This window comes from Castor canadensis, chromosome 4 (assembly GCF_047511655.1).
Source record: "Castor canadensis chromosome 4, mCasCan1.hap1v2, whole genome shotgun sequence".
Classification (NCBI taxonomy): Eukaryota; Metazoa; Chordata; class Mammalia; order Rodentia; family Castoridae; genus Castor; species Castor canadensis.
In genome coordinates this window covers 19,566,383-19,592,017 of record NC_133389.1, presented here as the reverse complement: position 1 = coordinate 19,592,017, position 25,635 = coordinate 19,566,383, and the positions used below count along the sequence as shown (strand labels likewise).

The following is a 25,635-nucleotide window of genomic DNA, read 5'->3' as shown; positions in this document are numbered from 1 at the left end:
GATTTTGCAACAAGCAACCTTGTGGAAATGAAACAGTTGTGCATCCTTACTTGTGTTGAAAGTTACATGAAACTTCATATGAAGTAAGATTGAACAGAATTACCTACACACACGTGTACTGATGAAATGGGTGAAATATGAATAAACTCTGTAGAGCATATACATGTAAATTTCCCAGTATTCATATTGTATTCTGGTTATTTAACATGAGGGAAGGCTGGGTAAAAGTACACTGGACCTCTCTGTCTGGTTCACTTGTCATTCAACTTCTTGTGAATCTATTACTAATGCAAAATAAAAAATGCAAATCTAAACAGTTGGGAATAAAACAATTCTTTCAATATAAAATCACCTCAAGATATGCATACTTTGCTAATTTACACATAATTCTAATTTGCTTTGGTAAGTTTGTCTACTTGTAAATAGGTCCCGCCATTGGATTTCCCTGTTCTGTGTTATGGTATGTTTGGTATGAAAGACATACACTGTTCTATGATTATCTAGATTTTTCTAAACATGGTCCAAATGTGATAGGTGAGTGGTACTGGATCAACTGGTTTGATCACTGTGGTTGATTTTCAAATCTTCTCATGGCAAATCTTGTTAGAGCACAGACAGATTCTGTGATTCCTCATGGTCATGGGGGAGGTTGGAGGCTTATGAGCATTTTTCATAACTATCACTTCTTGAACTTGACCTTTGATGTCCCTTCCATATTTGCCAGTGTATCTGATAAACACTTGAGGTGTGTCACTGAAATAATGTAACCTTTTAAAAAGCACATAATATTATTTTGATCTCATTTTATGCACCTTTTAAAAATATTTTTAATGTTAGTGTTTGATGGTTGTACAGGGGAGTTCATTGTGATATTTCCACATATACATATATTGTACCCAGGTTTGGTTCATCCCCTCCATTTGTTCTCCCTGTTCCCCACACCCCTTCTTAAAATGTACCTTGTTTTACATCTGTTACCTCATTTGGAAATCATACTAACCCAATGAAATGATGCAGTGAAACATAAGCATGAGAAGTTATTTATCTGGATAAAGGCCACTCCTTGAGTACTGTTATTCCAGAAATGCTGTGCTGCTCACGGTCCTGTTAAACTCTTCACTGGGCTTGTTTTCTATTTGTAGCACATTCCTTTGCCGGGGCTCAATTGTTGAAGTCATTCATCTTTTAAAGTTTAGAAGTTATCTATTAAATATCTGCATTTATCTATTATTACAACAGGGCTGGGGTAGGGCTCAGTGGTAGATCACTTATCAAGCATGTATGAGTCCCTGGGTTCTATCCCCAAAACCACAAAACAAATTTTAAAAGTAATACAATACAAATTAAAGCAAACTAGGATGTCTCATTTGCAGCATTAAAGAAATTCATTTCAAAACAGGAAGGGTTCAGGACTCCTCTGCATTGGTTGGCACAGTGTGAACTGCTGTAACTTTGTAGAAAACAATATGGCAATACATATGCTCTAATGGAGGGAAATGGAAATCCAGTCCATTGCCTGCAGAATATATTCTACCCCAATTTATCATGTTTTGCTTCTGCTATGATTAGTTGCATGCATTTTTTTTTCTTTTTTTGGTAATGCTGGGGATCAAACCCAGGGTTTTGTGCATCCTATGTAAGCATTCTACCACTGAGCTACATCCCAGTCCTGCATTTTGTTATTGTTATTAATTTTACAGAATGGTAGATTTCACCATATATACGTATATATATATATATATATATATATATGTGTGTGTGTGTGTGTATATATATATATATATATATATATATATATATATATATATGTATGTATATATAGTGCAGGACAATCAACCTTCTAAGTTGGCTTTAGAATGGCAGTTACGTGCTTCTTTGCCACAGATCATAACAGATCATTATGAGCTAAAATGAATGTGACTTCGAATTGAAAATGGTGATAAATGGAGAGAAATCCATCTATCATATCTATCTATAGATAGATAGATAGATATGATAGATATATTTTTTTTAAATCTAGAGTCTACATATGAGACAAGATGTGGTATTTGTCTTTCTGAATCTTGTTTATATCACTTAATATGATGATCTCCAGTTCCATCCATTTTCCTGAAAATAACATTTATTTTATTTTATTTTTTGTGGTGCTGGGGTTTAAACTCAGGGTCTACACCTTGGGCTACTCCACCAGTCCTTTTTTGTGATAAATTTTTTTGAGATAGGGTCTTATGAACTATTTGCCCAGGCTGGCTTCGAACTGAGATCCTCCTGATCTCTGCCTCTTGGGTAGCTAGGATTATAGGCTTGAGCCCCCGGCACCTGGCTATAATTTTGTAATATGGATATATAGCCAGGAGTGGTATACCAGGATCATATAGCAATTCTGTTTTTAGTTTTCTGAGGAACCTCCATATTGCCTTCCATAGTGGCTGCACTAATTACATTTCTACCAACAGTGTATGAGGGTTCCTTTTCCCTACATCCTCACCAGCATTTGTCGTTTGTTTTCTGGGATCAGATGGAATGCCAGTGTCATTTTGATTTGCATTTCCATTCTGCTAAGAATGTTGAACATTTTTTTGTGTGTATTCATTAGCCATTCGTATCTATTCTTTTGAAAACTGTTCAGGTCATTGGCCCATTTATTAATTGGATTATTTGTTCTTTTGGTATTTAATTTTTTGAGTTCTTTATATATTTGGGGTATTTCTCCCTTGTCAGATGAAGAGCTGGCAAAAAATTATCTCTCTTTCTGTAGGCTATCTCTTCACTCTGGTGATTGTTTGCTTTGCTATGCAAAAGCTTTTTAGTTGGATGCAATCCCGTTTTCAGTTCTTGCTCTTATTTTCTGAGCTACTGGAGTCCTATCCAGAAAGTCATTGCCTATATCTATGTCTTCTCTATGTTTTCTTGTAGTTGTTTCAAAGTTTCAGGTTCTACATTAAGGCCTTTGCTTCATTTTGAATTGGTTTGTACAGAGTGAGAGATTGGACCTAGTTTCTGCATTCTTCATGTAGATATCCAATTTTTACAACACCATTTGTTGAACAGGCTGTCTTTTCTCCAATTTTTTTAGCACTTTGTCAACCCTAGTTTTATTGATTTGGGTTTTCTCTCTCTCTCATGGCAAGTTTGGCTAAGGGTTTGTTAATCTTGTTTATCCTTTCAAAGAATCAACTCTTTATTTCTTTGTATTATTCTTTTACTCTCTGTTTCATTAATTTCTTTGATTATTTCTTTCTTTCTACTAATTTTGAGTTTGACTTGTTCTTGTTTTTCTGAGACTTGTTGCATCATTGGGTTATTTACCTGTGATAGCTCTGATTTTCAAATGTAGGTGTTCATAGCTATAAACTTTCCTTAGTGCTGCCTTTGTTGTCACTCAAAGGCTCTGATAAGTTGTGTTTTTATTTTCATTTGGTTCTAGGAATTTTTTAATTTCCTACCTGATTTCATCAACAACCCACTAATCATTCCAATGTGTATTGTTCAGTCTCCTTTATATTTTCCTCTTGTTATTAATTTTTTATTTTATTCCAGTATGATTTTTAAAGATACAGAGAATTATCTTAATTAAAAATATTTGTTAAGAATGCCTTTGTGGCCTAAAATGTGATCTATTTTGGATAATGGGCTGCTGACAAGAATATATTTTCTGCACTATTCTGTGCTATGACATACTCTGTAGATACCTGTTAAGGCCATTTGATCTGTGGTGCAATTTAACTTTCAGATATTTATTTATTTATTTATTTTTTGCCCAGATGATCTATCTGTTGACTGGAGTGTGGCTGAAGTTACACACTATTATTATATCTGTACCTGTTTCTCCCTTTATTTCCAGCAGGATTTGTTTTATGAAATTGGTTGCAGTGATGTTTAGTCTTATATCTTCTTGATTGTTGATCCTTTATTATTGTGTAGTATACTTTATCTCTTCTGACTAATTTAGACTTGAAGTTTACTTTATCAGATATAAGTAGAACTACTTCTGCTTGCTTTTGACTTCCACTTGCTCAGTATATTGTTATGTAATCCCTTCACTTTCAATGTCTGTATATCTTTGCCTGTGAAAAGTATTTCTTGTAGTCAACAGTTTTAGCTTGTAGTTTAATTCAATCAATCAGTCTCTAACTTTTGATTGGAAAGTTTAGACCATTTACATTAGGGTTATTATGGACAGGTACTTGCTGATTCCTGTGAATTTTTTTCCCCTGGTTGATTCAAGTACTGTTTGTTCTATTTTTTTACTTTTATTCATCTTTGGACTTTGCTGGTGTACTGAGTTGAACGTTTGGTTCTTCACTATTTCTTATGTGTCCATCTATTTCCCCTCATGAAACTTATTCTTTCCTGACCTCTCCTGTTTGTGACTGTCTTTCTTTCTTCTCTGCATCTAGGATTCCTTTACGAATCTTCTGCAATGCTGAATTAGTGGTCATGAATTGTTTTAGTTTGTGCTCATCTTGGGAGGTCTTTATTTCTCCACTGATTTTAAAGGACAACTTTGCTGGAATAGTAATCTCAATTAGCCCTTTTTTACTTCCAGAACTTGATATATATCATTTCACACTTTTTGGCTTTTAGAGTTTCTGCTGGCAGGGCTGAAGTAATACCAATATGTTTGCCTTTGTAAGTTGGCATTTTTTTCTCTTGCAGTCGTCAATATCCTTTTATTGTCCTCTAGTCTTGGTATTTTAACCATAAAGTAGCACAGAGAGGTTTTTTTTCTACTCATGCTTATTTGGAGTTCTGCATACCTCGTGTATTTGGATGTCCATATCATTCTCAAGATTTGGGAAATTTTCTGCTATAATTTCATTGACTAGGTATTTAATGCCTTTCGCTTGTATCACAGCTCTTCTTCTGTCCCATGGATTCTTAGATTTGAATTCTTCATCATGTCCCAGAGTTCTTGAAAGTAGTGATCATGTTTGTTTATTTTTTTCCTTTATTGCATACTGAATACAATATTTTTGATCTTGCCTTCAATCCCCAATATTCTTTCTTCTGATAGATATTGTCTATTGATAATGCTTTTTACTGTGTTTTTTTAATTTATTTTTTCATTTCCATTTTTTCCAGATACTAATTTCCTTGTTAAATGTTTTCTTTGCCTGCTTTCCTTCCTTCGTTCCTTCTCTCTCTCTCTGTCTCTGTCTCTCTGTCTCTCTCTCCCTCCATCTCTCTCTCTCCCTCCATCTCTCTCTCTCTCTCTCTTTCTTTCTTTCTTTTCTGGGTGGGGATGGAGCCCAGAGCCTTGTGCTCACTAGGCTCTACCACTTGAGCTATATCCCCAAGTCCTCCTTGATGAATTTCTTATCCATATTGCTGACTTTCCTATCCAGGTCTTGAATTGATCTCCTACATCATTTGTCTGTTTGTTTGAATCCTCTTTGAAATCATTGATCATTGTTAAAAGTAAACTTTTAGGGCTAAGGCCATGGCTCAGTGGTACAGTGCCTGCCTATCTAGCAGGCCTGAGGCCCTGGTTCAATTCCTAGCACTGTACAAGTAAACTTTTGAATGGTATTTCAGCCGACTATGAGCTTTCAGTGGAGTCATATTGCCTTGCTTTTTCATATTTCTTTACATTGCAACTTGCACATCTGTTAAGTTGGATTTGTCTTTTACTACCATTCAAAAGAGAGAAGGCAGACAGTAATAATGAAATCAACAACTCAAAAACAAAGCAAATATTTAAATGTTACAAAAAGACAATTGAAAACATCAACTATGCCCCCAATAAGGTTAGAAAGGAAAGAACTAGGATAGTTAGGATAAACTAGGAGGATGTTTAGGGTAAACATCTGAAGGCAGAGGTATTAATAAGTAATAAAAAAGAAGGGTAGATGGAGAAAGGAAAAGAGAAAAAGCAAGATGGTTAAGATGGAGAAAGTATATGGGATGAAAGTATTACGAATGATAGTGACAGCCAGGTACTGATGGTTCATGCCTGTAATCCTAGTCACTTGGGGAGATGGAGATCAGGTGAATTGTGATTCTAGGCCAGCCCAGGCAAAAAGTTCATGAGACCCCCATCTCAACAGAAAAAGTTGAGTGTGGTGGCACACACATGTTATCCCCACTACTGAGGAAAATATTAATAGGAGGATCATGGTTCCTGGCTAGCCTGGGCATAAAGTGAGACCCTATCTTTAAATTAACCAGAGCAGTAGAGTGCCTACCTGGCAAGTGCTAACCCTGAGTTCAAACCCCAGTACTGCCAAAAAAAAAAAAGAGAGAGAGAGAAATAATAGTGAGAGGGAACACTATGTACACTATGTACAGGGAAAAACAAAACAGTCAGAAAAGAAGAAAAAATAACAACAGCAAAAAAGAAAGGAAAAAAGTGCAGTCAATGAGTCTTCCTTGTTGAGGAGGAGGGTGAAATTCCCCCTCCTTCCCCTCCCCACCTGCTTTGTCTTTTGCAGTGTATTTTGTGGGAGGGGCAGTTTTGGTTTTGTTTTTTTTTTAAGTCAAAACAGATTAGATGCAGAGAGATGTAGCTCTGATGCACAGTACCTCCCAGCACACTCAAGGTCCTGGGCCCAACTGCCAGCACTGCAAGGAGACAGAAAGTACTGTTTGCAGGTTGGCTATGTCTCTTCTTTGGCTTTTGATGGTTTGTCTCAACTCCTAGCTTCCAGTTTGCTCCAGGCTGACTTCCTATTCTTGTTATCGCCCAGCTCACTCCCAACTCAATTTAAGGCAACTCCCAGCTCTGTCAGGCTCATGCTGACTCCCAGCTGGCTCTCAGTTTGACTGGACTCAACATCTCCCAGAAGCTCTGGGGATTCCAGTGTGGCAAGGTAAGGCTTGCAACTTGCTTTCTCCACCCAAGTAGTTCTATGTCAGTGAATCTCAGTCCCAGTCCCAATTAGTTTCCTGGGTCCCCATGGATTCTCAGAGTGGTCAGTTGCTTAACCAATGGAGGGCTGGATGGTTGAGGCTTTGAGATATAAAACTGCAGAAAACTTCAGAGTTTTCTGCTCTCCATGACTGAGGGGTCATGGAGACCTCTCCTGAGATGACTTTCAGTCAGTAAGGTTGTAACAGTTTGTTACAGTTGTAACAACAGAGAAAAATGTTCCAGCCTTAAGACATGAAACATACACACAGGATTTTATTAAAAAGCAGATTGTAGAGTTCAACATAGGAAAAAGACATTTAGCCAACATGATGGGAGAAGATCCGGAAACTTTTACCCAAAAGGATATTGATAGAGCTATCACTTACCTTTTTCCAAGTGGTCTGTTTGAGAAATGAGCCAGGCCAATAATGAAGCATCCTGAACAGATTTTTCCAAAACAAAAAGCAATCCAGTGGGGAGAAGATGGCCGTCCATTTCATTTTCTCTTCTATACTGGCAAACAATCTTATTATTCATTAATGCATGAAGTATATGGAAAGCTACTCCAGTTAGAAAACTACAAAGATCCTCTTCCAGAAAAGACTGAAACCAAAGACCTGATTGGCAGCAGATGGCTGATTAAGGAAGAACTAGAAGAAATGTTGGTGGAAAACCTGTCAGATCAAGATTATATGCAGTTCATTCGGCTACTAGAAGAGTTATTGACATTGCAGTGTGGTCCTGGTGAAGAAGAATTTGTGCAGAGGTTCTGCAGAAGTGTAACTATTCAATCAAAAAAGCAGCTGATTGAACCTGTGCAGTATGACAAGCAAGGAATGGCCTTTAGCACCAGTGAAGGTAAAAGAAAGAGTGCAAAAGCAGAAGCAGTTGTTTACAAACATGGAAGTGGAAAAATAAAAGTGAATGGAATCGATTATCTTCTTTACTTTCCGGTCACATAGGACAGAGAACAGCTGATGTGCCCTTTTCACTTCCCTGACCCACTTGGAAAACGTGATGTCAACTGCACTGTCCCTGGGGGTGGGAGATCAGCACGGGCAGGAGCCATCTGCCTGGCAATAGCTAAAACCCTGTGCAGCTTCATCACCGAGGACGAGGTGGAATGGATGAGACAAGCTGGACTACTTACTACTGATCTACAGAAGAGACCAGGCCAGGAGGAGCCCCAGAAAGTTTACCTGGAAAAAGCGCTGAGGCTTTTCACACAAGAGGCGAGGAGCAGTTCTGTGTGTGTGTGTGTGTGTGTGTGTGTGTGTGTGTGTGCATTGGACCATGATCAGTGTCTGCTGGCCCATGTGAGGACAGCACTTTTGAAGCTCTTCAATTGTGAGGTGATTTATTTTTAAATACTACTTTGTAAAGGTTACCATAATAAAAAGAATGTTAGCTTCAAAAAAATAAATAAATAAAATAAACAATTTTTTTTTTGCAGAGTGTCAGCTGTTTGTGTACAGCTTGTGCACCTGTGGGTCTCCCAAGGAGGATTTCTTTTTCCTACAGCCCCATTGGGGGAGGGGACTCAACCACTTCTCCACCATTTTGTTTAGCACTCTATGTTAGGATCCTTTATTTCTTTTACAAACGCGAAGTTCTGCATTTCTGGATTTCCCCTGTCTTCTGTCAACTGTTTATATTGCCCTTCTTTGCCTTTTCGTACCACTTACATGTTCTTACAGCCTCACACCTGAGGTTTTGTTTCGGATTCATAGAGATGTGGCTAAGTGCTGGGTTCTCCATCACCTTGTCCTTCCATTTTTGAAAAGTATATTGACTCTCTTGAGATTGCAACGGGGTTCCCTTGAAACCATATTTTGTGGGGATACTCCTGTACCCTCCCTAATCCTTTGGCTGAAGAGAAGCCACACGTGAATGATTAAAATATTAACTGATAATCTTTGTGTAGGACCCAAAACATCTGGTTACCTCTGTAATGCCCCCCCTTTCTTTAGATCTATGGAAAATACCATTTGTTGTATTATCGACTAACGCAAACGTGTGAGTGAACGTGTAGAAAAGTAATGTGTCTTTCTAAACAGTAAGTGCATTACCCACTGCAATGCATGGAGAGGAAGCAAAAGAAGACCAGAGCCTAGAAGACAAGACCTCAAGCCTAGATGACAAAGACCCCCCTTAGCACACAGCCTTCCTGTTCTCTTCCCTTCCCTTCTCATAAAAGTCTTTTGTGCCTCTGAATTGACATATCTTGGTTTTTTTTTTTTTTACAGACTCCCTCATAACTCAGGCTGGCCTTTAACTCCTGATCTACAAACCTCACCATATGGGGTGCTGGGATTACAGCTGTGTACCACCGCACCCAGCTCAAGATAGAGCATTGAGTAAAACAAGAAGACCCTTTATCTTCTCAAGATTGTTAGCTCTTGAGTAAATCTGATTATTCCACCAGTTCTTATCTCCTGACTTTTGGTAATTCTGAGTAGCAGACAGTATAGACATTTGAATCCAGTAATAGAGTCATAAGGTTTGTCTAATTTATATTGATATCTTCCAAATAACTTAACCATAGTAGACACTCTGAATAAATTTCATCAGTATATTTTTAACTTAACTAATGCTTATCATGAACCAGTGCTATGAAGAATGATTAAAGAAAACTGTGATGTCCCTACAAGGGCCTGAGGATGGAGGTGGGAAGAGAGAGTGAAGTTAATCAGGTAACCAGGCAAAACCAGAGAAGACTATTTCATATTCTTTTTTAGTTGGTTTTGATAGAACGCAGGGTGTCACATATGTCCAGCCTGTTTCACATTCTTGAATGTATGTTGACACCTTGACTTAATGCCATCACGGATGACCACAAGTGCCACTGCAGCCTGCTTACTTATGAACTTTCTGAACTATTAACTCCAGTCAGTCCAGAAGCAACAACTACTCCTCCATAGGACCCAGCTCCTTTGTGTTACCTGTCCCATCTCTCAATAGCCAATGTCGAGTCAATGTAAATAACTTCTATATTCCTTCTGCAATTTTTATAAAAACTATTTCTAGCTCTAGGTCCAGTGGAAATTTTTCCACCTATTCTCCAGCCCTGCTGCTGAAAGTTGAGGGAACTTGTCCCAAGGCCTGGTCTATTTTCTGGCTTGTATCAATAACAGCTCAACAAATGCTTTATTTTGGCTTAACAAGACATTAACTCCTCTCAGGATCTCAAATCAACTCCAGGAAGTACCCTTTCCCTTTACATATTTTCTATGGGGGGAACTGGAATCACAGAGGATCAGTAATTTGCCAAAGGTCATACCACTAAAGACATGGAGTAAGGTGGGAAGCTGGAGAACTTGTTCTAACTCTGAATTCTTAGATGCTTCTGGAGTATGAGCAAACAATCCCAAAGTGAGCCAATAAAACTACAGAAATTGTACCTGTTAATTAAGTAAATGTGAACCCCAGAATACATTCCAAAATCACATTGAGTCACATATGGTACATCCTCTTGATATAACATTTTGTAGTAATTGAAATTAAGCTTACAAAAATTACACGTTAGTCTAGATAAATGCTAATCACACTGAGCAAAAATAAGGAAACAAAAGTAGCATTGCAGTATGACTATACATAACATTTTGTGTAGAACAAAACGCTGTCAATAGCAGCTATAAATGATTTACCCATGGTTGGTTGGTTACTGTTAATTTCCGATTTGCTTTTAATCCGTGTATTTGCTTCCTAGGACTACCATATCAAAGTACCATGAATTGCGTGACTTTGAACAATAGTAATTTATTTGTTCTCAGATCGTGAGCCAGAAGTTTGAAATCAGCGTGAGCAGGCTTTGTTCCTTTGGGAGGCTCTAGCGAGAATCTGTTCCTGTGTCTCTGAGCTTTTTGTGGTCAGTGTCACAATCCTTAGTTTTTCTTGTCTTGTAGCTATATTCTTCCACAGTTACAACTGTGCCTCTGCCATCACATGACCTCCTCTGAGTGTCATTACCTGGTCTTTTATAAGGATATTAGTTGTTAGAGTTGGGTGCAATCCTAGCCCGGTATGACTTCACCTTAGCTAATTAGATCTGCAAAGACCCTTTTCCCAAATCAGGTTGCACTCTGAGGTCCTAGGTAGACATGAAATTTTGATGGAACAAGTAATCCTGTATTACAAGATTTTTATTGGTTGGTTGGTTGGTTGTTTTTCAGTGCTGGGGATGGAACTCAGGGCCTTGAGCATAAAAGGGAAGTGCTCTATCACTGAGCTATACCTCCAGCCCTTTTTTTCCTATTGTTTTATATTGGAGAAATATAAACATTAAGAAAACGGGTCTACAAATTATGTAGATGAGTAAGCAGGATCAAAATAGTTGTGACTGAGAGAGAACTAGTATACGTCTAAAACAGGTTTCAGACATGATTTCAGACACAAAGCAGCATGGCTTCATGGTAAAGTGGAGGTGACCTACATAGTCACAAGGAAAAGAGAGGCAAACTGCATGATGTCTAAGACCAATGCAAGTACAGGGCTGTATTACAGCAGGCCATTATGTGAATGCTCGAATAGGAAAAAAATAAATAGGCCTCTTTTTCTTTTTGGTGGACCTGGGGTTTAAATTCAGGCCTTTGTGCTTGCAAAGCCGGTGCTCTGTCACTTGAGCCACACCTCCAAAAAACAAAACAAAACAGAATACCTAAGACCACCCCAAAGTGACTGCAACAAACATGGCTGACCCTGACAATCACTGAACGGCCTTTGCTTCATTATAATGATATCTCCAGATTGCTAGCCTTGCAAGATTGGCTATTCACTCATGCATATGACACCATGATATAACTGAAAACCCCATATAAAGACAGAAAAGGGAGTAAATCCTATTCTGGGAAAATCTTAACCCATTCCTAGAACACAGTCCCCCTCCCCCATCTCATGAATACGCCTTCTTTCCATTAGAGTTTGCCCATAAGACACTGTCCAGAATCCTGGGCCAAGTGACTCCCTCTTGAGTATGTACTTGTAATAAAACTTCGCAATTCCTTACTTTGTCTGTCTCTGAATTCTTTCTCTGAGTGACAAGAACCTGGAAATGCTGGATGGAGGTCTCAATCTTCTCTCTATATTTGAGATCTCCCCAGCCTTTTCCTAGTGGCAACACAATCACTAGACCTAGCATTTTTAGCCTGGGTTAGACTCCTGCTTCTCCACCTGCTCACTGCAAGCTTTTGGGTGAATGGCTTCAATGTTTCAACCATCAGTCTTTACATTTGTTGAAGAAGAAAACTATGGTTATTTAAGACCTTAAGTATTTCTAGCCAGTCAACCACATCTTCTGAGAAGCCTGTGTAAATCATTTCAGTGGTGCTGGAGGCATGGCTCAAGTGGTAGAGCACTTGCCTAGCAAGTATGAGGACTTGTGTTCAAATCCCAGTACTGCCAAAAAATCATTTCAGTGGAGAAGTAGAGCTGTTATCTGGTTTCTTCCTTTCCTCAGTGGGCTAGAGGGGAAGTAGAAGAGAGTGACAGAGATTTCAGAGTCTTCCATTTGCTCCTGTGAAAGTCAGGGTCCCAGAACAACCCACAAATGTGCCTTGGCTAAGGCACGACCTAGAGTGTTTTTACACAACTGAGTTTTCCAGTTGATGGAGTCTACAATGGGTCATGGAGAGCAAGAGTTCAGAGCAACATGGTGGAAGCCTTGCAACCAGTGGAAAAAAGTCCACTTGGGAATGAAGGTGGCCAAGAGCTTCTCAGGACTGAAGGAAGAGGGACAGCCATTGTTCAGTGTGGGGTTATTTGCCCAGCATGGCTATGACAGACTCCCATACGACAACCAACACCAATCATTTGTTTCTTCATCCTTCAGTGACACTTGTGACTGGCCAGTGTCCCATACAAGTAATATTTGGGGAGGGATGGAGGAAGTGGTGCCATGCTCTCATCTGGGGAGCCGTGGTGGGGCACCATTCACAGAACTCACAGTGAGCTTTCCAAGAAAGCCACTGAGTATGCTGAAGTCCGTAGCCAGCAGTGCTGGAGTAGCTGTGTCACACCCGCCCCACTGTGCCATAGAGTTGCAGCTACTTTCATTTGAATCTCAAATCCCAGAGTAATTTAGCTGACCTCCGCTTTGCATGAAGGGCTGCAAGACCACAATCTCCAAGAAGAGAACAGTTCAATACATTCTGAGGCATGACCTCAGAATATATGGAGGCAGCATATTTGTCACCAGTGCAGGCCTCCCAAGACTACCACACTGATGTAAAAAATCGGGTAAATAAGTAAACTTTCCTGTGCTCATTTGAAGATCAAACATGCAAAGGCTCTTTTCCCAATGCCATTGCTTCAGTCTTCTCGTCTGTCCATTAGTTTGCTTTGTCACATTTTCTAAGAAGTTTACCATTCTCGTTCATCCTGACCCCCAACTTTAGCCTTCCCTTTAAAAGGCTTAAAGTATTAGAAATACTTTCAATACAGAGTTCAAATGAACCCTGGGAATACTTTTAAAAAGTCTGGAAATATCTTTTTCTTTTTCTTTCTTTTTTTGAGACAGGGTCTTGCAGAGCACTGGGATTACAAGTGTGCACTACCTCTTCTAGTTCCTACAGCATTGTTCAACACCTACTACTCACTCACCTGTTTTTTGTTTGTTTGTTTTGTGGTATTCGGACTTGAACTCAGGGCCTTTACCTTGAGCCACTCTACCAGCCCAATTTTTGGCAATAGGGTTTTGCAAGATAGGGTCTCATGAACTATTTGTCTGGGCTGGCTTTGAACTGTGATCCTCCTGATCTCTGCCTCCTGAGTAGCTAGGATTACAGGCGTGAGCCACCAGCACCCTGCTTCACTCACCAGGCCACATGCTGGCCTCATTCCTTTCCTACTTTGTAAGATATGTCCAATCATTGCTCTCCACCATCAATCTCTTCTTAGGATGCTACCCTTCCAACATCCCCACCAAACCACTCCAAACTGGACCAGGAGGGACCACAATCTAACAGGAGACAAGTAGAATCTCTCCCAGGAATTTACGAGGGTTTTTGTGGTTTTGGTGCTGGGGGTGAACCCAGGGCCTCGCACATGCTAATCCCATTCTCTACCACTAAATTATGTGCCCAGCCACCTGCAACTTCATTTTAAATACAAAATAATATGCAATATGTATTATATACAATAAATATGATACTAGAACGAATAAGGCAAGTATTTCACATAGACTAGATTGTTTAAAGACGTTATACTAGGATTTTAAAATGTAGCCTGTAAATTAACATTACTTATGGAAAATAATTATAAATTTTTCATGTAAAATAATTTATGCTATAAAAGTCTATTCAGCTATTTAGGATTCTAGTTTTCAGGTATGTTGAAAGAAAGAGAACAACCACCAAATTCCCATAAGTTTTCAAATTCTATTGGCGTCTTCTCTGACTCATTGCCAACTTATGGAAGTTCAGAGGTCTCTCCCAACTCAGTAGTCACACTACAGTTTAGAAAGCACATTACTGAAGCTCAATAAACTTTGGCTAATGGCAGTGACATTTGTACATACTAAAAGAAGTTTAGTATGAGGAGTTTATTATAGAGATTATGTCTGATAGCAGTGGTCTTGACTTATAAATCTAGTTTAATAGTTTTGGGTTTTTTTTTTTTTTTTTTTTGGCAGTACTGGGGTTTGAACTCAGGGCTTCATGTTTGCTAGATAAGTGTTCTGCTTGAGCCACACCTCCAGCCCTTTTTGTTGTGGTTATTTTGGAGATAGGGTCCTGCTTCCTGCTCAGGCTGGCCTGGACCTCCACCCTCCTACTTACGTTTCTTACATCACTGAAATGACAGACATGGGCTACCACGCACAGCTTTTTTCCATTGAAATAGGGTATCATGAACTTATTCCTCCCAGGATGGCCTGGAATTGCAATCTTCCTGATCTCAGCCTCCTACATAGCTAAGATGACAGACACATGCCACCATGCCCAGCTATTGGTTGAAATAGGGTCTCGCTATTTGCCCAGGCTGACCTCCAACCATGATCCTTCTGATCTCAGCCTCCCAAGTAGCTAGGATTATAGGCGTGAGCCACCAGTGCCAAACTAGTTTAACAGTTTTAAACCATAATTTAAGGCTGTTCATTTGTCATCCAAATAAGGTTCAAAGGTACATGGTCTGTGTTAGGGCAATTATAATGCCTATTTTCTGCCCAGGAGTTTGTACTGTGTACAGTCTACTACGTCCATGTCCCCATTTTACCTTTGCACTCAGAAATGCATGTCATAGTTCTTGGCTGAAACACAAAGAAATAAAGTTTAGAGTTATATTTTAAATTAATTTTATACCTACTGAATCCTAGTCCTAGTTAGAAGGCTGGACTGTACTATTCCTATTCCTTATATAGATAAATAAGGCTCACTGTTTTATACTAAAAAGGAAAAAGTCCTGAAAGAAAGGTCATTTCCACAAGATATGGTGCTCTTTGAATGATCCATAACTTAAGATGTATATGAGGTCCTACATGCTTGTGTTGGCCTAATGAAATTCTGAGAGAATACAATGGAAATAAAAGTAATTAAGTTACCTGTGGGCACTGGGGAGCCAAACACTGCACAGATGAGGGACCCAAAATGCTTCCACTGTAAATCATTTTATATATCTAAATAATAAATCTAAATAATGTGAAATCTAAGTAATGAAATCTAAATAATGTGACTGAATTAACTGTTGAGAAAGAAAAGAAAACGCCACAGCTATTTGGGTGGACTCACTAAAGAGGCAACCTTGACTTTGGAATCGTGTAACTGTCATCTTCTGAATGCTGCTTTTGTTATCCCTAGCCCATCCTGTAGGTGTGGTTGGTAACAGGTGGCAAAGAAAGTTTATGAGGTGAAGTGCAATAAAGGACACCTGCCCTTCTCACTGTACTTCCTCAGTCTTCTCTCCCAAAATAAACCAAGCACATGAAGAGTGGAGTTTGCAGTGTTGCTTGAGAAACACCTTTCAGTGTCAAGAAGGATTTTGTCAACTTTAATGATTTTAAAAAGATACATGAAAGGGAACTCCAGAGTTTCTGTTTAAAAAAATGAATTTATACATGATTTAATACAGTCATTTCCTGAGGTCTGGGGATTATAACTTCAACATGAATTTTGAGGGGCACATAAATTTTGAGGTAGTCCATAGCAGGTAATATGTATGACCTTACACTTCATCTCACCCATTCGGCCCACCATAGTGATTTAATGCCTGACCTTGGCTGGGTCTTCTGCATTTGGAAACAGGACAGGGATGCTGGCTGGTCTTTGCTGATTGATTAACAAGGAGCAGTCTGAGCCAGACTGGGGTGGTGTGTTGGGCAGGCCTATGTACTGACAGCGGCAACAGCAGCACAGCTTTTTATGTGACAGGCACTGCTACACGAACTGTGTATGTTGTCCTCTTTATTTCTCCCAAAAGCCCTATGAGGTAAGTATTCTTGTCATCTCCCACTTATAGTTAAAAAAGGAAAGCACAGAGAAGTTGAATAATTTATGTCATCTGTCTAGAACGCTAGCTTTACGTTGAGTTCAGAAAAAAATGGGCAGGGGCATAGCTCAAGTGGAAGATCACTTGCCTATCAGGTGCAGGACAAAGCTGAAACTCCACAACAGGACTCCCAAGGCTGTCTGTGGCCTAAACCAGCTCATTTCTCCAGCCTATTCCTCATGTTTCCCAACAGAAACTTTCAACAGAGCCTTTCCTGCTCCAGCTCTCTATCAAGGCTGGACTTTCTGACTGGGTTCAAAAAAAATTTTTTTTTAATTATTAAAAAAAGAAACAGAAAAGATGAAAATTAAAAAGTAGAAGAGGGGGAAGAGGAGGGAATAGGACAGAGGAGGGAAAGAAGCAGAGGAAGGAAGAGAAGGGAAGAGACAGGCCAAGTAGATTCACAGAAACCAGAAAAGGTAAGAGCTCATGAAGTCTGAGAAAGAAAGAAAAAGCCAGATGGACAGGCACCGGTCTTCCACTTTAAGATGGGCTAAGCTGGCAGTTGGGGAGGTAGATGTACAGAGTCATGACAAGTGTGGAACAAGTGTTCTCAGTTGTTTGCACAAACTAGTGGGGGCCTGGATATACTTGGTGATGTGTGGAGTGCCATTCACAATGCCCAATCAAAACAAATAGTGAATGGAGGATGATGATGTGTTTGCTTTCCACTCTCCTTGGAAGCAAACATATTGGTTTAAACTTGGGAATTGGAAGAGTTAAAGTGTAATTCATTTGACAAACACTAAGCGTGAACTACACAGGCCTGTGCTGGACAGTGGGAATGTGCCAATGAAGACTGGCATGATCTCCAAGCCCTTCATCCTGGCCTAGGGGTAGATAGGACAAGATGGTCAGTGACACCTCAATGTGAGAAGGGCCATGGTGGTAAGAGATGTGCCCACAGCACCTGGGTGGAGCCTCCTGGACTCTGGGAATCCTGGGAAAGCTCCCCCAAAAGGGAAGTCCATTGTGTATGTTTTAAAAAACGTGAAGAACCAGGCACAGCAGTGCATGCATGCAATCCGTGCACTCAGGAGGCTGAAGCAGGAGGACCCTACCTGCTTCTGTAATCCTAGTTACTTAGGAGGCAGAGATCAGGAGGATCACAGTTCCAGGCCAGGCCAGGTGAATAGTTTGCAAGACCCTATCTCAAAAATACTCTACAAATAAGGGCTGGTGGCTCACACCTGTAATCCTAGCTACTCAGGAGGCAGAGATCAAGAGGATCACTGTTTGAAGCCAGCCTGGGCAAATAGTTCGAGAGATCCTATCTTGAAAAAACCCATCACAAAAAAGGGCTGGTGGAGTGGCTCAAGTGATAGAGCACCTGCCAAGCAAGTGTGAAGTCCTGAGTTCAAACCTCAGTACCACCGAATAAATAAATAAATAAACTAACAAACAGCCTAATTTAGGAATAAACTAAAAAAAAAAAAAGAATATGAGACAATTCTAAGTTACACAGGGAAACCCTGTTTCAAAAATCAGACCAAAAAAGACATAGAATTTCATTTATTTGTTCCCTTAAATGTCATTCATTTATCAAGGACCATTTAAGTCCAAAGCAATGTGCTAAAGTTAAGAATCCAACAGTGGCAGAAAGATCTAACCCTGCCCTCCTGGTACTTACAACAAGCATATTGAGGGAGATAGACCAAATAAGTCACTGTACTGGAGGTGGTAGGAGAGAAGAGAAGAAAGAACCAATCAGAAGACCAGCCTTGACAGAGGTCTGGGGCACAGCAGATCTGCTGGAACTTTCTGCTGAGATGAGGCTGGAGAAGTAAGTAGGGTTCAGTCCATACCTTGTTTTCATTAAACCACCATCTTCTCCTGCAAGGGCACCAGACTGGGGTGGGAGGTGGGAGTGAGTCTTTGTGGTGCTGCCTTTCCTGAGTCCCCAGACCCTGGAATGGGTGCCATTTTAGGAGAAGGAAGGGGACATGCTGGCAGCTGGAATCCTGAGGCTGTCCCCAGTGCTACCTACCAGCCAGTCTTCTTGAGGAAAACACAACTGCTTTACGTCTCAGTTTCCTCCTTGGCAAAAGCAGAGGGTCAATTAAAATCCTGTGACTTGTAAGGGAGATTTCAGAACAGCATTCACAGAAAAGAGAGTCATGTCAGAAGCTGTGTTTACTTTGGGGGTTAATAAAAGAACAGAAAGGCTCTGATTAGCACTATTTAAATATTTGCTCCAGGACTGATATTTGCATTTAGGGTGAAATGAGCTGATGTACATTATTTATGATTAACTCTGGAGCTCAGGGAAAGGGAACAATACACCGAGGAAGAAGGAAATCCATCAGGTGGAATGATGAGTTAAAACAAAGCCATTGCCACCAGTTCTTTCTCTTATTCACTAGCTCTATCTCCATCTTGCTGTACTTCCAAGTGGGTTAAAAAAAAAAAAAACTGTTCTCAATGCTTTTAAAGGTTTTACAACCCCAGGGAGAAATGTATGCAATTGAACTACACAATAAACAGTAAACACCAATGGTCTCCCTACAAAAAAACTAATGGTCTTTGAGAATTTTCTACAATACACTCCACTTAGCAGCTAATATTCTCCCGCTAATGGTCAATTCACTTTCAGCAATCAGGAGCAAGGCAAATGACCTAATAATTTCTAAAGAACAATGAGTACAATAAATGGGCTGTGAATTGCCCATTCTTTATAAGCAGCACTCTCCTGGGTGACATTTCAAATTGCTGATGGCCAGAGTATTGAATAAGTGGATATTTTCCTGCTGAGGGAACCGAGAAGGTGACAAAAGATAATAGCTTTTACAGAGAGGACTGGAAGCTGGGAAAATTGGGTCCTTGGGTCTGTGGTGCAATTTGAGCTGTGAAAGTAGTTATGATGCAAGCAGCTTTCTGAATGCCCCTGAGGGTACACTGAGGCCAGAAGCACATACTACAATACTGCAATGTGAAGTCCTGGGTGCATTTAACATCATCCACCAATATTTTTTGCCTTTTGGCTTTCATAAATCCTGTTGCAAAGTCAGACAAATGGTCACCAGAGACTTACATTTTCTCTTCCAAAAGAACAGCTCTTCGAGCTGCAGCTACTCCAGCTAGGCAAGGGCATGTAAAGTGCAGTGGTTAGGAAGTGTCTCTTTTACCCTCTCTTCTCCATGTGGCTACAGGTGGATGCCTAGAGAGGCCTTGGAGGCAGGCAACAAAACCTCAGTCAGCCTGGATCCCTGAATGACTGTGTGGGTCTGAGCTCCTCTGTTGTGTGTTAGATGAATGTGAAACCTCCGTCAGGCTGACCATGGCCTTGCCCACACAGACCAGGCCTTGAGAGGTGACAAGACATTGGGGAGTACTCCCACACAGTGCTTCTTCTGTGGACATCTATTTCCATATTCTTTCTTTCTTTTTCTTTTTTTTTGAACTCAGGGCTTAGCATTTGCAAAGCAGGCACTTACAAAGCAAGTGCTCTACACTTGAGCCACACCTTCAGTCCATTTGGCACTGGTTATTTTGGAGATGGGGGGGGTCTCTCGAACAATTTACCCAGACTGGTCTCAGGCTGTGATCCTTCCAATCTTAGCCCTCCAAGTAGCTAGAATTTCAGGCATGAGCCACCAGTGTCCAACTATTTCTATAGTCTTTATTGGTATATCAGCATGCATTGCTTCTCTACCACAGTTTATAAGATGGATAACTATAGCATCTAAGGTTGAATGTTAGTATAAAAACACTTAATGATTGACAGAATTACTGCCTCAGAAAACAGTTTGACTGGATCACGGTAGGTCAGGTGTCCATCTCTGGTCCAATCAGCTATGACCAGGAAAATATGCCTGAAATATCATCTTGGTGGTTGGGGCCTACTCTGTGACCTGCATCAGAGTGGGGACAGCATTTTTGGGACAGTTACTATGCAAGTGAGAAAACAGTGGAGTGCTTACTTTTCTGTCTTTCCCGTTCTCTGATCCCATCTTCCATCCCTCCATTTTCTATCCTACCTACCCTAAATTTGCCTTTACTTTCTTTAAAAAAAAAACTTGTATTATTATTTTTGTACTGGGGGTACATTGTGACATTTACAAAAGTTCTTACAATATATCATAGTTGAATTCACCCCCTCCATCATTCTCCTTTATCACCACTCCTCTCATTCTTAGAATAGTTTCAACAGGTCTCATTTTTCCATTTTTATACATGAGTACATAGTATTTCCATCATATTCACCCTCCTTCACCCTTTCCTTATCTCCTTCCCCCCTTCTACTTAGCAACTCCCTCTATTTTACCTTTCTGTTCTCCATTTTTGAAGAAAAGGCATTCTTGTTTGTTTAATATAGCTATACAGAGTGTTTCATTGTGATATTTCCACATATATTATATATAATATATGGAATATCCATATATATATATAAACTTGAATTGGTTCATCCCCTCTATTTTTCTACTTTCTACCTTAGTCCTCTTCTTATGGTGATTTCAACAGGTTTAAAAATTCTATATTCATTCTTACATAGAAAGTGCATCAACTATATTCATCTTCTTAACTTCTTTTACCCTCCCTCTCCCACCCTTAACTTTCTTGAGTCCTCTCTGGACACGGTGCTTCCTCAGAAGCCTTCTCAAACAAGGTTTGCATATTCTCCTATACCCAAAACACTGGATCAGGCCTTGGAAACCTTACCATCTCCAGGAACTTGCAGCAACATGTGAGTGTGTATGTAACTGTAGGTGTGCAGATGTGCATACAACCTTTGCCCTACCTCCTTCCCCAATCCATACTGTAGAGCCCCAGTTGGGTGATCAAGAAATTCTCATCATTGACTTTTTTTTTTGTATTAGGGGTCTTTTATTTCCAGAAAAGGCAAATCCATGGAGCCAGAAGGCAGATTGGTGGTTGCCAGGGTTAGGGGACATGGAAGATGGGGAGTGACAACTAATAGGTACAGTGTTCTTTTGCAGGAGAGAGGGTGATAGAAAATGTCTGCAATTGGATAGTAGTGATGCAACTCTCTCTGTGATATTTAAATAAATTGAAACAGGAGAATTGTGAGTTTGAGGGCAGCCTGGACTACATAGAAAGACCTCAACAACAACAAAAAAAAAAAAAAGAAAGGAAGGAAGAAAAAGAGGAAGGAAGGGTCACTTAATTGTACACACTTAAGAAAAAGAGGGCTGGAGGTATGGTTGTAGTGGTAAAGTTCCTGCCTAGCAAGTGTGAGGCCCTGAGTTCAAACTCCATACCATTCACAAAAAAAAAAAAGTCACTTTGGCTCTGTAATAAGGAGTGGTAAGCAGTAATGAGGTCGAGGAGCATTTAAAAGGATCTACGTAAGAGTTATTAATATCAAAACTATAGCAGAGCAGTGCTCATCATTGACTTTTATTCTTGTCCCTTCTCAGTCCCCAACCCAGGCTTCAACCCCGGTTCAGGGAAGTCAGACTTACAGGGTTCACCTGAGCCAGCCATATTAGAGTGAGCAAGTTCTGATCTTCAACTTCCTCAAGCATACATTAGGACATTTGGGACCAAGGAAACTTTCAGAACTAAACACTACCAGTCAGCATTTCTTTTTAAAATGACAATGCCTGGCAGTATCGCGCAGCTATCAAAACCAAAACATTTTCATATTCCACCACACCTTAGAAAAGTGTTGACAAAAGTATGTTACATTCAAAATATCACAAAATTGTGCGTACGCTGGCAGTTATGGAAAACCTATCACCATACAAGATGATAAAGGGACATAAAAGCTATGGAATTTTGGGGGGGGCACTAAAATTAGTGTAGGTGGAAATAATTTAAATTACATAAGTATTGTTCTAAAAGTTGTTTTAGTAATAAATAAGTATTTAAGTGAATTAAAATGGTAGTATTTTAAATAATGGCAAGCCAGGAGCCTTTTCCAGGCGAGCAATGCAGGAGGGGAGAGAGAGCCAGTCAAGTGCATTTCTATTACTCATTAACTAGAATTGGAGCCCAACATGGTCATTGCAGTCTGAGGAAAAAAAAAAAAATGCCAAGAAAATTTTTGATCAAAACACACTGAACGTCTGCATAGGAAATATCACAATGAAACCCCTTGGTACAATTAATTTAACCTAATTTTTTAAAAAAGAAAAACTTTACCAATTGTGAAATGAAAATAAATGTTCTTAAAAAAGCAGAACTAAGATTCTTATTAGAAAGTCAAGAATTTGTCTAAGTTCATTGTGAAGGGTTCCAATCCTTTCCATTCCCAGCTCTGCACATTTGAAAAGACTGATGATGTTTTCAAATGGGTTCCAGTAGAGTGATCTGGCAGGAAGAATGTCCGTGACATTATTTGATACTTTCTTTGTTGCTGGGGGAGTGTTGAGGCAGGGTGTCACTATGCAGCCTAGTTGGTCTTGAACTTGCTCTCCTCCACCCTCAGCTTCTCAAGTGCTGGGAATTACAGGCATGCCCCACCATGCCTGGCTTCTTTGCTACATTTTTCATGTTCTTACTGTTAAGAACTAAGTAAATGTTTGTCAAATATGCGAATGAATATGGAAAACTTCTGTGGAAACTCATTTGCCCAGTATCCAGTAGGACTTCATGAGCTTTGTGAGTCCTGACAAAATAGTCAGTTTTTCCTATTTTCCACTTGTAAAATAAAAATGATAGAACATAAGACAAGATTGCATGCAGTTCAAATAAGAGTGGTATAGTGACTTCAGAGTAAAAAAAAAAAAAAAAAGGAATTTTATAAAAGAAGGAGTCTGTCTATTTGTTGCCAGCCAGCCCTGTCACACCAGCTCTTACACATATGGGAGTTGCTGGCATTTTGGTAGAAATTTAATTCTGTAATGAAATGCAAAGCTTACAGCAATGCAGAACTCTCTTCTGAGTCTTGTATATGTTAAGGACGGGATTATCTGGAAACCCTGGGGAATGAATCACTCCAGAATTATACCTGGCTTCCTGCATTGAATCTGAATTGTGTGGGTTGGGGTGAAAAGCCTAAATTCTTTTCCTTATCTCTGCAGAGAATTTAGAGGCAGAGCCATGCTTGGGAACTTGTGTGTAGTTTTTCATGTCCTGGATGAGGACAGAGAACTACTTGCCCACCAGTCAACTGCCAAGGCTGAGAGCTGCTTCTTGACCTTTGCTTCTCTCCTAGCCTCGCTAGATGGTTCCTTCCATTTATGCTCTAAATGCATATTTTCACCTTGTTTCTTGTGCATTCTTGTGATCTCAGCTCCAGGGCTGTTGTAGACAGCCTGTCCCAAGGAGGAGAGAAAATCCTTCTGACACCAAGAGCCACCAGTAGTATTAACTTCAGGCTGGTCCCTGGGTCTTGCAAATCCTGCCCTGGCTCCAGACCAGCAGTTAAATGCTATGAAAACAAGCCAACACCTACACACTGGCACAGGAAGTTGGGCTAGTCCACTCCCTCTGCCCATTCAAATGGATGACCTTGAAACTCCAGAGCCAGAGATGAGCAACAGGCTTATCAGAGAGAGCTCCCAGGGCCCAGTGAGGTAGCCCAGAGTGGTGGTGACGAGCCTGGGCTCTGGGGCAAACCAGTGGACCTGTATTCAGCCCCCACTTCCTCTCTGAGCCCCCTGGGCAAATCTCTTTTGAAAACAGAGATACCACAACTATCCTCGTCACAGTGGTGTGAGGAGAGAGAGGGCTACTACAGTAGTCCTACCTTATGGCAAGAGATACAGCCCAAGTCCTTCCAGTGCATGCTTGAAATGATTGCTAGCACTAAACCCTGTATATGCTAAATATGACACCTATGACAGACTTTTACTCAAGTACTTTGTGATTCAAGTAATTTGTGGCTTCTCTTTGGCATATCTAAATTACCGTATCACTGCTGTATGGTTTGTATCTTTGTTGTTGTTGTTTCTGGGGCTTGAACTCAAGGCCTCACACTTGCTAGGCTGGCAGGCACTCTAGCACTTGAGCCTCTCTACCAGCCCTTGCTCTATGCTTTGGGACCGTTAACTAAAACAAGAGTTATTTGAGCACAAGCACTATGATACTGTGACAATTGATCTGATAATCAATGTAGCCACTAAGCATCTAACATGTGGGTAGCACATACAGCATGGACATGCAGGACAAAGGGACAATTCACGTTCTAGGTGGGACAGCATGAAAGTTTGTCACGCTATTCAGAAAAGTGCACAATTTAAAACTTAGGAATTGTTTATTCCTGGAATATTACATTTAATATTTTTGGAGCAGCATTGACCATGGGTAACTAAAACATTGAGCCACTCTGCCAATGAAATAGGGTCTTACGTTTATGCCCAAGCTAGTCAGCCTGGCCCACAATCTTCTTATGTGTGCTTCCTGCATAGCTGGGATGACAGGTGCACACCACTGCACCGAGTCATTGGTTAAAATGGGTTCTTAAAAACTTTTGGTCCTGGCTTGCCTGGAACTATGATCCTTCTGATCTCCACCTCCCAAGTAGCTAGGATTACAGCCATGAGCCATGAAACCCGACCTCTTTGAGGACACTCAGCTGTTATATGAGTTCGCATTCACCACTTCTACAGTCAAGATGTACCAAGCCTTACCAGGACTAATGAGAAACTTGAATTCTTAATTGTCTCCTTTGCAGAAAACCCTCCATTTCTGAGCCCTGGGTTCCCAAGATGACAAGAGGTAGCAATGAAGCTCACATAGTCTGTGAGTCAGAGTCTCTGGGTAAAGTCTTCACATCCACAGAGAAAGGAACCCAGATTAGGCTCCACCTCGAGCTAGGAGATTAATGTTTAATCAGACTGACACATCATCAGTGATCCCATCTGACCTTCGCAAAGTCCTATAAAGCAATGAGGACAACTGTCACCAGGAAATGGAAGTCCTAAATTGTACTGGATTTTTACCAGCTTATTACTTTAAAATAATAACCATTACTCTGAATTTGTGCTAACCATTTCCTTGCTTTTCTTTATAGCTTTATCAGGTGTACTACACCCCAGTTATCTTTTTTTCTTTTTTGCATGCTTTTGAACTTTCTTTTCATTGAAACCATCCTGAATGTACCTTTTGACGCTAGCTTCGTCAGCTTGACATGCATCTTTGATTCATCAGTGTGCTTACTGTTGTGCACCATTCTGTTACATTGTGTATTCTGTCCTGTCACCATTTATCTTCTCTACTGCTGATATTTAATTGTGTCCATTGTTTGTTAGGTTGTTATTACAAGTGATGCTGCAATCCTACAGTTATTGCCTACTGTCCTTGTGTAAAAATGCAACGAGTTTAATTACTATGGAGACTGTGGAATCTACCTGGTGAATCACTGTACACTTCTTCACCTGGGCCCCACAACACCCCTG

General features: G+C 40.2%; 1 pseudogene; it reads left to right on the top strand.

Moving 5' to 3' along the window:
* The first annotated feature begins 7,071 nt into the window (after nt 1–7,071).
* On the top strand, nt 7,072–8,083 carry LOC109690922 (small ribosomal subunit protein uS9m pseudogene; annotated as a pseudogene).
* The last annotated feature ends 17,552 nt before the right edge of the window (nt 8,084–25,635 follow it).